Below are 10961 nucleotides of genomic sequence, written 5' to 3'. Positions count from 1 at the left end.
AACATATTCCTTTAAAAAAATGGGTTTTCTGTATCTTAATTTTTCAGAGCTTGAGAATGGTCTAAGGGTTTATGAGTTTTCTGCATGTTAAATTTTCATTGTTAAGAAAAGTCTCAGGATTTTTGTGGTCCAATGGGTTGATTTAAACGAAAGCATTTTAATAACAGTAGTGTTACACAAATGTTGGATGGAATTGTTTTCATAGATATATTTTGAAAACTTAAATGTAGGGACCATAACTTAGTTGTCTTTTCACTGTATAAACATTATGAAGAAACATTTCATTCCTTTTGAACTCTTTTCTACATTCGAGGTTTGAAGTTAAAGTGAAATGGAACTTCACTGCTATTTTCCTGTTGTCTTTCACACAGGTTATGTAAACGTCTTAAAATGCCCTCAGAAATGGGAAGAGCCTTTTTTCTAGAGGGTCTGATGTTTTTCGAATCCAGTGTTCAGAATAATAACATTATCAAAACTATTAAGGTAAGAAAATGAAGAAAGAAAGAGGAGGTAAAGATATGGAGAAAGAAAGAAAAGCTGAAGTAGGCATTCAGTAGATGACTAAACCAAAACCAAACCCAAACCCATTGCTGTCCAGTCGATTCTGACTAATAGTGACCCTATTGTGACCCTATAGGACAGAGTAGAACTGCCCCATAGGGTTTCCAAGGAGTGGTTGGTGGATTTGAACTACCAATCTTTTGGTTAGCAGCCAAGCTGTTAACCACTGTGCCACCAAAGCTCGGCTAGTTGACTAAGTGTTATAAATTACTTGTAGAGAAATATACACATGGTGTGGGTGTTTCTTTAAAACTTAAAATAATACATATAAGCCTCCAGTCTGTGTCAACTAAATGATAAAATATGTCAGCTACTGAATTATCTTAATATCCCACAACCTCTTCTTACTCATCTTTTATTGTAAATGTACTTAGAAGCACTCTCAAAATAATAGAATAATGGATGCACTGTATGCCAGAATTCAATTATTTCATTATAATCTTTTATTTCAAAATTTTTAAACATCTGTCTCATTAAGTATGAGTACCCCAAAACCTGCCAAAAGAACTAACAAATCTGTCTTGGAAGAAGTACAACAAGAATGCTCCTTAGAAGCAAGGATGGCAAGACTACATCTCACATACTTTGGGCATGTTATCAGGAGGGATCAGTCCCTGGAGAAGGACATCATGCTTGGTAAAGGAGAGGGTCAGCAAAAAAGAGGAAGATCCTAAACAAGATGGATTGACACAATGGCTGCAACAATGGGCTCAAGCACAATAATGATTGTGAGGATGGTGCAGGACTGGGCGTTCTGTTGTATATAGGGTTGCTATGAGTCGGAACTGCCTCGACGGCACCTAACAACAACATCACCCCAAATCTGACCTATTTCATAGTAACAATTGTAAGCAAATAGAAAATAATGGAATTGAGTCTGGCGTAGACGGAGGAATAAGACATGGTAAATTTTAATAACTCTCAGGCACAAGAAATATCAAAGAAAATATAAATATAAAACTGTTAACATATTTTAGCTCTTTTGATACACTGGGTCATGGAATGGAAAGGTTTTGAAATGGAAACTTGTGAACGTTGATATATCTATAAAAATAACAAAATAATTTTGGAGATTACCGAAATAAAGTTTTTTTCAGTAATGTCAGAGATTATGGGTTATGTCCCTGAGATGAGGGTACCTAACCAAGGCAGAATCATCCCATAGGTCACCCTGTTCTAACTCAGCCTGGTAAACTACCGAAGAGAGTAAGCACAAGAACAGACATCTGAGAGAACAAGGGGATGAAAAGCGTTTTGCAACTTGCACTGACATTTTTTAAAAACTTTATTCTGAAGTAATTATAAACTCACAAGTTGTTATAAAAAGTATACTGAAAAGTCCCCTTTTCCTTTCATCCAGCTTTATCCGATATTAGCATCTTGAATAACTATAGTACATTATCAAAACCAATTGACATTGGTGCAATACAGTTAACTAGACTACAGATTTTACTCAGATCTCACCAGTTTTTATGTGCACTCTTCTTATTTGAGGGGTGGAGGACTTGATAACTATGGGTTGAGAATACTGCAAACAAGTTTCCAAAGTCATAATGGGTCACACCTCTAATATTTTCCCTTCTTCCCTCTCTTTCTTTCCCCCTTCTCACACTCTATCTCTGTTTTCCTCCTTCCCACACTCTGTCTCTCTCTTCCTCCCTTGCTTCCATCCTCTCACAAGGAGTACCAGTTTAGTGCCAGGCACTGTGCTATGTGCTGAAGAAAGATTGGTAAAGACAGGCAGTTGGCCATGCCCTCCTTCAGTGTCGTCCTATCTATTCTCATTCATATCCTTAATAGTTCTTTTAATCTGTCTTCCAGTTCCTGACTCCCCCTAAAACACTCTTCCCTATAAAAAGCTCTAAATTAATCTTCCTAAAGCATAGTTCTTATCTCATTGTTTCCCTCGCTAAAGAAGAATCCTTAGAAAACTCTTCTTCATTAATAGAATGAACTACTACAACACGTGTTCAGTCTGACATTACAGGAGTTTCCATTCTTCCAATGTTTATAACTTATGTTCTAGCTAAATTCTACAATTTTCTATTCTGTTACTTACCTGCACATTTCTCCTCATGTTACTCTAGACTTCTAGAATGCCTCCATGCATCTCTGTTCCCATCAAAATATATTAAGTACATTTTAGAATCAACCTCCCCAATGAAATCTCCCCTGATTGCTCCAAGCGGATGCAACTTCTCCTTTCTTTAACCACTGCTCCCCATTCCTAGTATTTAGTGTGTGTGATATTATTGTATATATTTACCTCCACCTCATTTGGAGCCATATGCATACATTTCCGCTTCTAGATCATACTATTCTTTACGACAAATACTCTGCCTGGCCCCCATTCATTTTTTCCTTATTATCTGTAGAAGGAACATTGGTTTTGGTCAAGATAGATCTCCAACCTCCCTCTCCGCCCCCCCCAACCATATCTGCCTCTTGTTATCTATGTGACTCATAATGGGATACTACATGAGGTAGGTATTACTAATTCCAAGGCTCATGGGGCTAATGCATCTACATCACAGGGCATTTTAATAATTTCCTAGCACTGTCATAACAAAGTAAACAACAGAAACTTAATGTCTCACTGTTCAGTAAGTTAGAAGTCCTAATTCAGGGTGTCAGCAGGGCCATGTTCCCTCTGAAATCTCTAGTGCAGATCCTTTCTTGTAACCTTAGGCATTCTTTGCTTGCAGCTGTATCATAGCTCTGTCATTACATGGCTGTTTTCCCTCTGTCTATGTGTCTTTTTCCTCTTTTATAAGAATCCACTCATGTTGAATTAGGAGTCACCCTCCTCTGGAGTGATCTCATGTTAACTGATAACATTTTCAAAGATTCTATTTCCAAACAAGGTCATATTTCACAGGAATCAGGGGTTGGGACTGCATCATAAATTTTGGGGGGACACAATTAAATCCATAACAGGCATTCCATAATAGTATATGTAGAGTGCCTAACAAATGAAATATTTGTAAAATTAAACCTTAAAGTCTTAGAGGAAATCATCTTTTCAGAATGGGAGAATAGATTTTGTATGTATGACTGACTTCCAATGAATTAGAAGTTCCTTGGTTAGTGATCACTTCAAGAAACCTAAGACCAGTGTTGGCTTCAGAATCCTATGAAAACTGGAGTCATTCTCAGAAAGAAGCTGCCTCTAACTCTTGGCAACACATGCTGAAAATAAAAAGGTCAGGCTGGGGAGCACAAACTCCCAACGCCTTCTCTCCCCAAACAACATTTCTAAGGGTCTGGAATAACCGAAACATCCACATCCACTTTCCTGTAACCATCCTAGAGTGCCCCTAGATGTTTTAGTTACATGAAAGAGATGAGGGTCACGCTTTCCTCCCTGTCCTCTTCAGAAGTGGTTCATGGAAGCAATTCTTGGTTGTTTCTAAAGGACTTCTCAAGGAAAGACTTGGCTTGTGTTGTGTGATATGCATATTTGTTCTCTAATTTGAATATCATGCATAAATCTTTCATAACCTTGAAAAATGGAGTTGAGTCTATATGCATTTTTTTAAATCTGTTTAATGGTATGCAAGGCCTACATTTCTCCAGAATTCAACAAATTCTTCGAGGTACAGGTATTTCCATGTGATTTATTCCTTAAGAGTTAACTTCCTGCCCACCTTTTTTACTAAAAAGACTGGGGATTTGCTTAATTTGCAACTGGTGTACCTGATCTCCAATTTGGCTAACAGGAACTCTCAGCAAAGATGACAATCATTCCAGGATTTAAAAGCCAAATATTATATGGCTAGCCACCAATGGTCTGGAAAACAATTTAGAGGTTACTTTTGAGGCTGATAGTTGTTCTGTTTGAAGGGCAAGATCATGCAATTTGATCTTTTGCAAATGTAGGGGACTTGTATCAAAATAAGTTTGCCTAGAAATCAACATCAAGGGGCCTTGACCTATTCTATATTGTTAATGAATAATAATGATAATAATGAGATAATGATATTAATAACAACTACCACAGACCATGGGCTTATCCTGCCTCAGACCTTATAGTAAGTAGTTTCTAATTTCTCTCCTAGAAATTCTCACAGTATCTCTGTCTTAGTCCTATTTTACAAATGAGGAGCCCAGGCTTCAAGGTTTTAAATCACTTGCTCAAATACACAAGGCTACTAAGGGGTTGAGTCAGAATTTCAAAGTAAATTTCTTTGACTAAAACCCATGTATTAGCTACTGTGATGATATATAATACATTTTAACTTATTTTAAAAAAGACTTCAAATTAAGTAAACTCTTTCATCCTCACTTACTTTTCTCTTTCCTTTCCTCCCTCCCTCACTTCCTTCCTTGCTTCCTTCCTTCTTTCATTCCTTCTTTTCTTTTTTCTAAATTAAATATTAAGGCTATCATTGGAAAATACCAGATTTATTTATCACCAACTATGATTCAGAACTCTACGGAACAAGTGCACTCACTGTATCTCATTTACTCTAATAATCACTCTTGTAAGTGGGCATTGTTATTGCTACATTTAAAGACAGGAAATCTGGTGCTCAGAGAGATATTCAACCTGGCCTGCAGGTACACAACCAACATGGGGCAAGCCAACATGTAAGTCTGTTCTGAAGATGAAAGCAAGATAGTTTCTTCCTAGAAGCACCTATAAAGAAAGCTCATGTGCTCATTAAAATTCAAACCTTAATCTTCACAAACCAGATTCTTTCCATCAGCATCAGTTGGTTGATAATTTTAACAAATCATAACCAATAATTTGTTGAGGTGTGTTTTGGATTTAGGAAGTGGTTGGAGAGGTTTGGTCAAGGACAGGTTTTTTTTTTTTTTTTTTAATACTTGATACTTTTTTTCCCACCTTTCCTAGATTATTGTTATTTGTAAGAGGTTTTTTTCTACCTTTTCCTTCATGACTGAAATCTCAGAGCATTCTTAGAAATATATGCATTGCTCTTGTCGTTAGGTGTCCTTGAGTCGGTTCCAACTCATAGCAACCCTCTGCTCAATGAGTCAGCACTTCCAGCGCTGATGTGCATTGGTAACTACAAAATTAAAATCTTTACATCATGGAATTTTCTTATGTAAAAATCTAGCTTTTATTCGGAGAATAGACCAAATTTAGATTGGGAGGATTTTTATGGGTTATAAGGGGAGGCAAGTGGTTCAAAATTCAAGTAATTTTTCTTCTTCTTGAAATAATATGCAACTGTAGTATAAAAATTGATATTTGCCCTTTGAAGAGTCTGGTAGAAATGAGGCATGCAATTTAATTCCTTGATACGTAAAGTGAGGCCACGTACACAGGTGACACTCAGCAAATTTTTCATTTTTGAAGGCTTTTTCTCTCACTCATGCAAACACTACAAATCTATGCATTCGTATAATGGGGCTTCAGCTATACCAAATCAAACTAAATCCTCCGAAATGCCACTATATAGGCCACATGGTGAGAGGTGGTTTTGACTTTCCATATCAATATCTAAGATGATTCTGCTCTACCAGAATTTCCTAAACTGTGATGAGGAAAGATTTGCAACACAAGTTACCTGGATTGCATGTTAGCAACACAGATTCTTTCGCCTCACCTCCATTCCTCTATAGTGGGAACCAAGAGTCAGTTCTTCGGGTGATTTTTACGGAACTTAAGCCGAATTTAAACTCCACCTTCTATACTAATTACTCATGTCTATCCTTACCCCTGCCCATAATCCTGCAATACTATTGCATGTAAAAACATGAGTTAATAAAGGATAATTATATTTTCTTTCATCATGTTCAGTTTCTCTAGCAACTCTTTCTATGTTGGTAGTCAGCTTCTGATTTTCTGTGCAAATGTAGCATTCAACCAACTAGCTGCCTTCAAGCCGATTCCTACTCTTGGTGACTCCAGGTGGGTCACAGTAGAACTGTGTTCCATTAGGTTTTCAGTAGATGACTTTTTCGAAGTAGATTGCTAGGCATTTCTTCTGAGGTGCCTCTGGGTGGATTTGAACATCTAGTCTTTTTGTACACAGCCCAGACATTAACCATTTACACCATCCAGAAACTCCAAATGTAGCATTAGGGATTTCTAGGTCAACAGACAATTCACCAAGTGTAATTCAAAAAGTATGATTATGCCAATGGTTTTGACCTTCATCAACACTAAAAGTTTTATAGTTTTTAATAAACTGTTTTTGTTGTTAGGTGCCATCCAGTTGGTTCTGACTCATAGCGATCCTACCTATAACAGAACGAAACACTACCCAGTCCTGCTCCATCCTCACAATGGTTGTGATGCTTGAGCCCTTTGTTGCAGCCACTGTGTCAGTCCTTCTTGCTGAGGTTCTTCCTCTTTTTCACTGAACTTCTACTTTACCAAGCATACGTCCTTCTCCAGAGATTGATCCTTCCTGATAACATGTCCAAATATGTGCAACACAGTCTTGCCATCCTTGCTTCTAAGGGGCATTTTGGCTCTACTTCTTCCAAGACAGATTTGTTCATTCTTTTGGCACTCCATAGTGTATTCAATATTCTTTGCCAACACCATATTTCAAAGGTGTAGATCCTTCTTCGGTCTTCTTTATTCATCATCCAACTTTCGTGTGCATATGAGGCGATTGAAAACACCACGGCTTGGGTCAGGTGCACCTTCATCTTCAAGGTGAAATCTTTGCTAATAAGGTTTATTGCTCTTTTAAAAGCTTTTCTACACAGGCCTTTTATCACTCTGATGTTGATAATCAACAAGTGTAAAACTAAGCATTCAGATGAGAGAGAATAAATTGAGGACTTCTTGTGTATGGGTGTGTGTGTGCCTTGCCTGAATGGCTTCAGTTAAAAACATTGCATTAATGTAATCAGGCAGGAGTGCAATCTGTGTTTACCTCTGTCCATGGTAATTTTGTTTGTTTGTTTCTATACAAAACCACAGGCAATCTGTTTGGGGCACTTTGTAATTTTTAAGAGTCTTTTCCCAGGAGGTAATAATTGTTGACCTAAGCACTTTCCTGCTGGATAAATGTGGCATAGTGGTTAAGAGCTGGGCTGCTAACCAAAAGGTCAGGACTTTGAATCTACCAGCCACTCCTTGGAAACCCTTTGGGGAAGTTCTACTCTGTCCTATAGGAACTCGATGGCACCTAACAACAACAACAAGGGAATTATTAAGCTTGAAAATAATACAGAGCCTTTCCCAGCCTTCATGGAGCTGAGCTTTATTTTTCTGTAGCTGCTGGTGGAAGTAGGTTGGAGTGTGATTGGGAAGCCAATCCATAGTCTGCAGTTAAGTCTAAAGTTAATGTGAGGACTAGTGACAGATTTTTCTGAAATTTAGGGAAGCTGAGATTCTGTTGTTTGTATCTGCCATGCATGGTAGAACCATGATGTACAGCTTAGCTGAATAGATGCTATACTGCCTCCTATTTAGAATCTTGTGTTCTGTTTCTGCCTAGAGGGAGTATGTTACTGTAGGTCATTTCCTTTCTTTTTCCCCAAACTAAAACCAACCCAAAACATAACAAATCAACCCTCCCCCAAAACTCCAGAAATAGCCGTGTATGCCTGCCGTAATAATACAATATCATTGCTAAAGGTATCCGTAGAGGAGACACTCTCAGTTCCTCAATTAATATGTCATTAGCAACACATTTTTCTTTTTAATAACTGAGAATAGGTTTTTATGACTTTTAACAAGTGAAGTGAGAAAAAGCACACGTTTGTCCAAATCCATTTCTTGTTGGACTATGGCATTGCAGTTGGTTATTCCTACATGAAAGGATGTCTTGAAGTCAAGAACTTGGTCAGTAACAGAAAGTTAGGATGCCCCTCAAATTCCCATGAATTCAACCTTGCCCCTCCTCCTGGATGAACCTCCCTGAGTATCATTTTTCATTCAGTTACTTACCTGCTCAAATCTTTGAGTTTTTATTATTGTTATTACTCAGCCTCTTCAAAGTTAAAGAGTTCCATAATCTAACCACATTCTATGGTCAATAGTTATTTAGATTTATTTTTTGTTGGATACTTCTCATGACTCAGTAAGAAAAATAATGCGGTGATAGTTGAACAACATGATGATCGTAATTAATGTCACAGAACTGTACATGTAAAGATTGTAGAAATGGCAAATATTCTAATACCTATATACTTACCATAATAAAAGAAAATGGAAGAAGAAATATAATTATTATAATAACAATATTGCTGTCTATCAAATGACCTGCGTTCCAGGCACAATCCTAAGAGCTGTTTTCATTTAATCCTCACAGCAACTTTATGAGTTATTCTGATTAGCTTATTCTTATTGTCCCCGTTGAGCACATGAGCAAACTGAGGCTTAGACAGTTAAGAAACTAATTCAAAGTCACTCATCCAGGCCTGTTTGATCATCCCTTTAAACATTGCATATCCCTGCCACCACTTCTTCAGACTTGTTGCTCCCCTTGGCCAAAATGCTGTGTTCTTTCTTTTTTTTTAATTTTTATTGTTGTGAAAATACATACAAAGAACACAACTTTTGCCAATTCAACATTTTCTCAGGTGGACAATTCAATAAAAACAATTACATAAATCATGCTGTGCAATGATCACCATTTTCCGTTGCCAAATTTTTCATTCTCGTAAAGAAAAACTTCTGTTACATGAAAACTGATTATAATATTTCCCATCCTTCTTGCTTCTGGTAACCATTATTAAACTCTAATTTCTATATTTCTGTCTATTCTAGATACTTTATATTAGTGAATTCATACAAGAACACTCTACGTATTTCTATTTACTTAATTACACAGGCTTCCAGGTCTCCCTCAATTCCTACCTCCTCAAGAAGCTTTTTCTCATGATTCTAGTCCTCAGGGAACTCTCTCAGAATCCTCAGAGTAGCTCATTGCTGTTTTCATAGTTTTTGTATAGTGTCTTCTTTGAATGAATCTTTTCAGAGGTTGGTTGTCATCTTTTATACCTCCCAAAGGTTCTAGCACTGCTCTGGCAAGATAGTGGATGCTCAATCACAGCTTCCTTATTTGTAAACTCTTCCAAACCAACTACTGACTTGAATACCAAAAGACCTTGTTAAACCTAGTGCTTTTATGAGCTATGTGTCTTGCACAAGGGATGTAGACTCACTTTTTTTTTTATTTATTGTTGTGTTTTAAGTGAAAGTTTACAGTTCAGGTTAGTCTCTCATACAAAAATTTATACATACATTGTTATGTGACCCTAGTTGCTCTTAATATACTGTTAGAGCACATTCCTCATTTCCACCTCTGATTCCCCATGTCCATTCAACCAGATCCTGGCCCTTTCTGCCTTCTCATCTCACCTCTGGACAGGAGCTGCCCATTTAGTCTCAGATATCTACTTGACCTAAGAAGCACACTCTTCCACGAGTATCATTTTATGTCCTATAGTCCAATCTAATCTTCGTCTGAATAGTTGGCCTCAGGAACAGTTTTAATTTTGGGCTAACAGAGAGGCTGGGTGCCATGTCTTCTGGGGTCCCTCCAGTCTCAATCAAACCATTAAGTCTGGTCTTTTTTTACTAGAATTTGAGTTCTGCACCTCACTTTTCTCCTCCTCCATCAGGGACTCTCTGTAGTAGTCCCTGTCAGGGCAGTCATTGGTGGTAGGTGGGCACTATCTAGTTCTTCTGGTCTCAGGCTGATGAAGTCTCTGGTTTATGTGGCCCTTTCTATCTCTTGGGCTAATACTTTCCTTGCATCTTTGGTGTTCTTCATTCTCCTTTGCTCCAGGTGGGTTGGACCAATTGATGCATCTTAGATGGCCACTCGCTAGCTTTTAATACCCCAGATGCCACTCACCATAGTAGGATGCAGAATATTTTCTTAATAAACTTTGTTATGCCAATTGACCTAGATGTCCCCTGAAACCATGGTCCCCAGACCACTGCCCCTGCTACTCTGTCCCTCAAAGTGTTTAGCTGCATTCAGGAAACTTCTTAGCTTTGCTTTAATCCTGTTGTTGTAGACTCACTTTTAATAGACTCTGCAACCCACTCAGGAAAGCTGATGTTTTTCAGGAGCTGATCTCCAGGCCAAAGTCCCAGAGAATATCTGTACCTTATATGAATTAAATGGAATCACTTCAAGCATTTAAAATAATTTTTGGAGCTGAATTCCTTTTTGACCTTAAAACAATCCCATGTATATTCTCTTAAGGATAATTGGAATCTTTGTTTTTGGAGGGATGTCAGAATCTCACCAGCTTTGATGAACTTTGTAACATGATGACAAACACCTCACTGGATTCACCGTATGATAGATACAGAAGAACTGCAAATTTAATGCTCAAGAAAGCAAATACGCGGGACTCCGGCAAGATGGCGGTCTAGGCAGAAGCACCACGCCGTCCCTCCACAACAAAGATCCGAAAAACTAAGCCAAACAGAGAATCAACAATCCTGAAAC

Source organism: Trichechus manatus, unplaced genomic scaffold (assembly GCF_000243295.1).
Source record: "Trichechus manatus latirostris isolate Lorelei unplaced genomic scaffold, TriManLat1.0 scaffold00147, whole genome shotgun sequence".
NCBI classification, from domain to species: Eukaryota; Metazoa; Chordata; class Mammalia; order Sirenia; family Trichechidae; genus Trichechus; species Trichechus manatus.
This window is presented reverse-complemented; position numbering follows the sequence as displayed.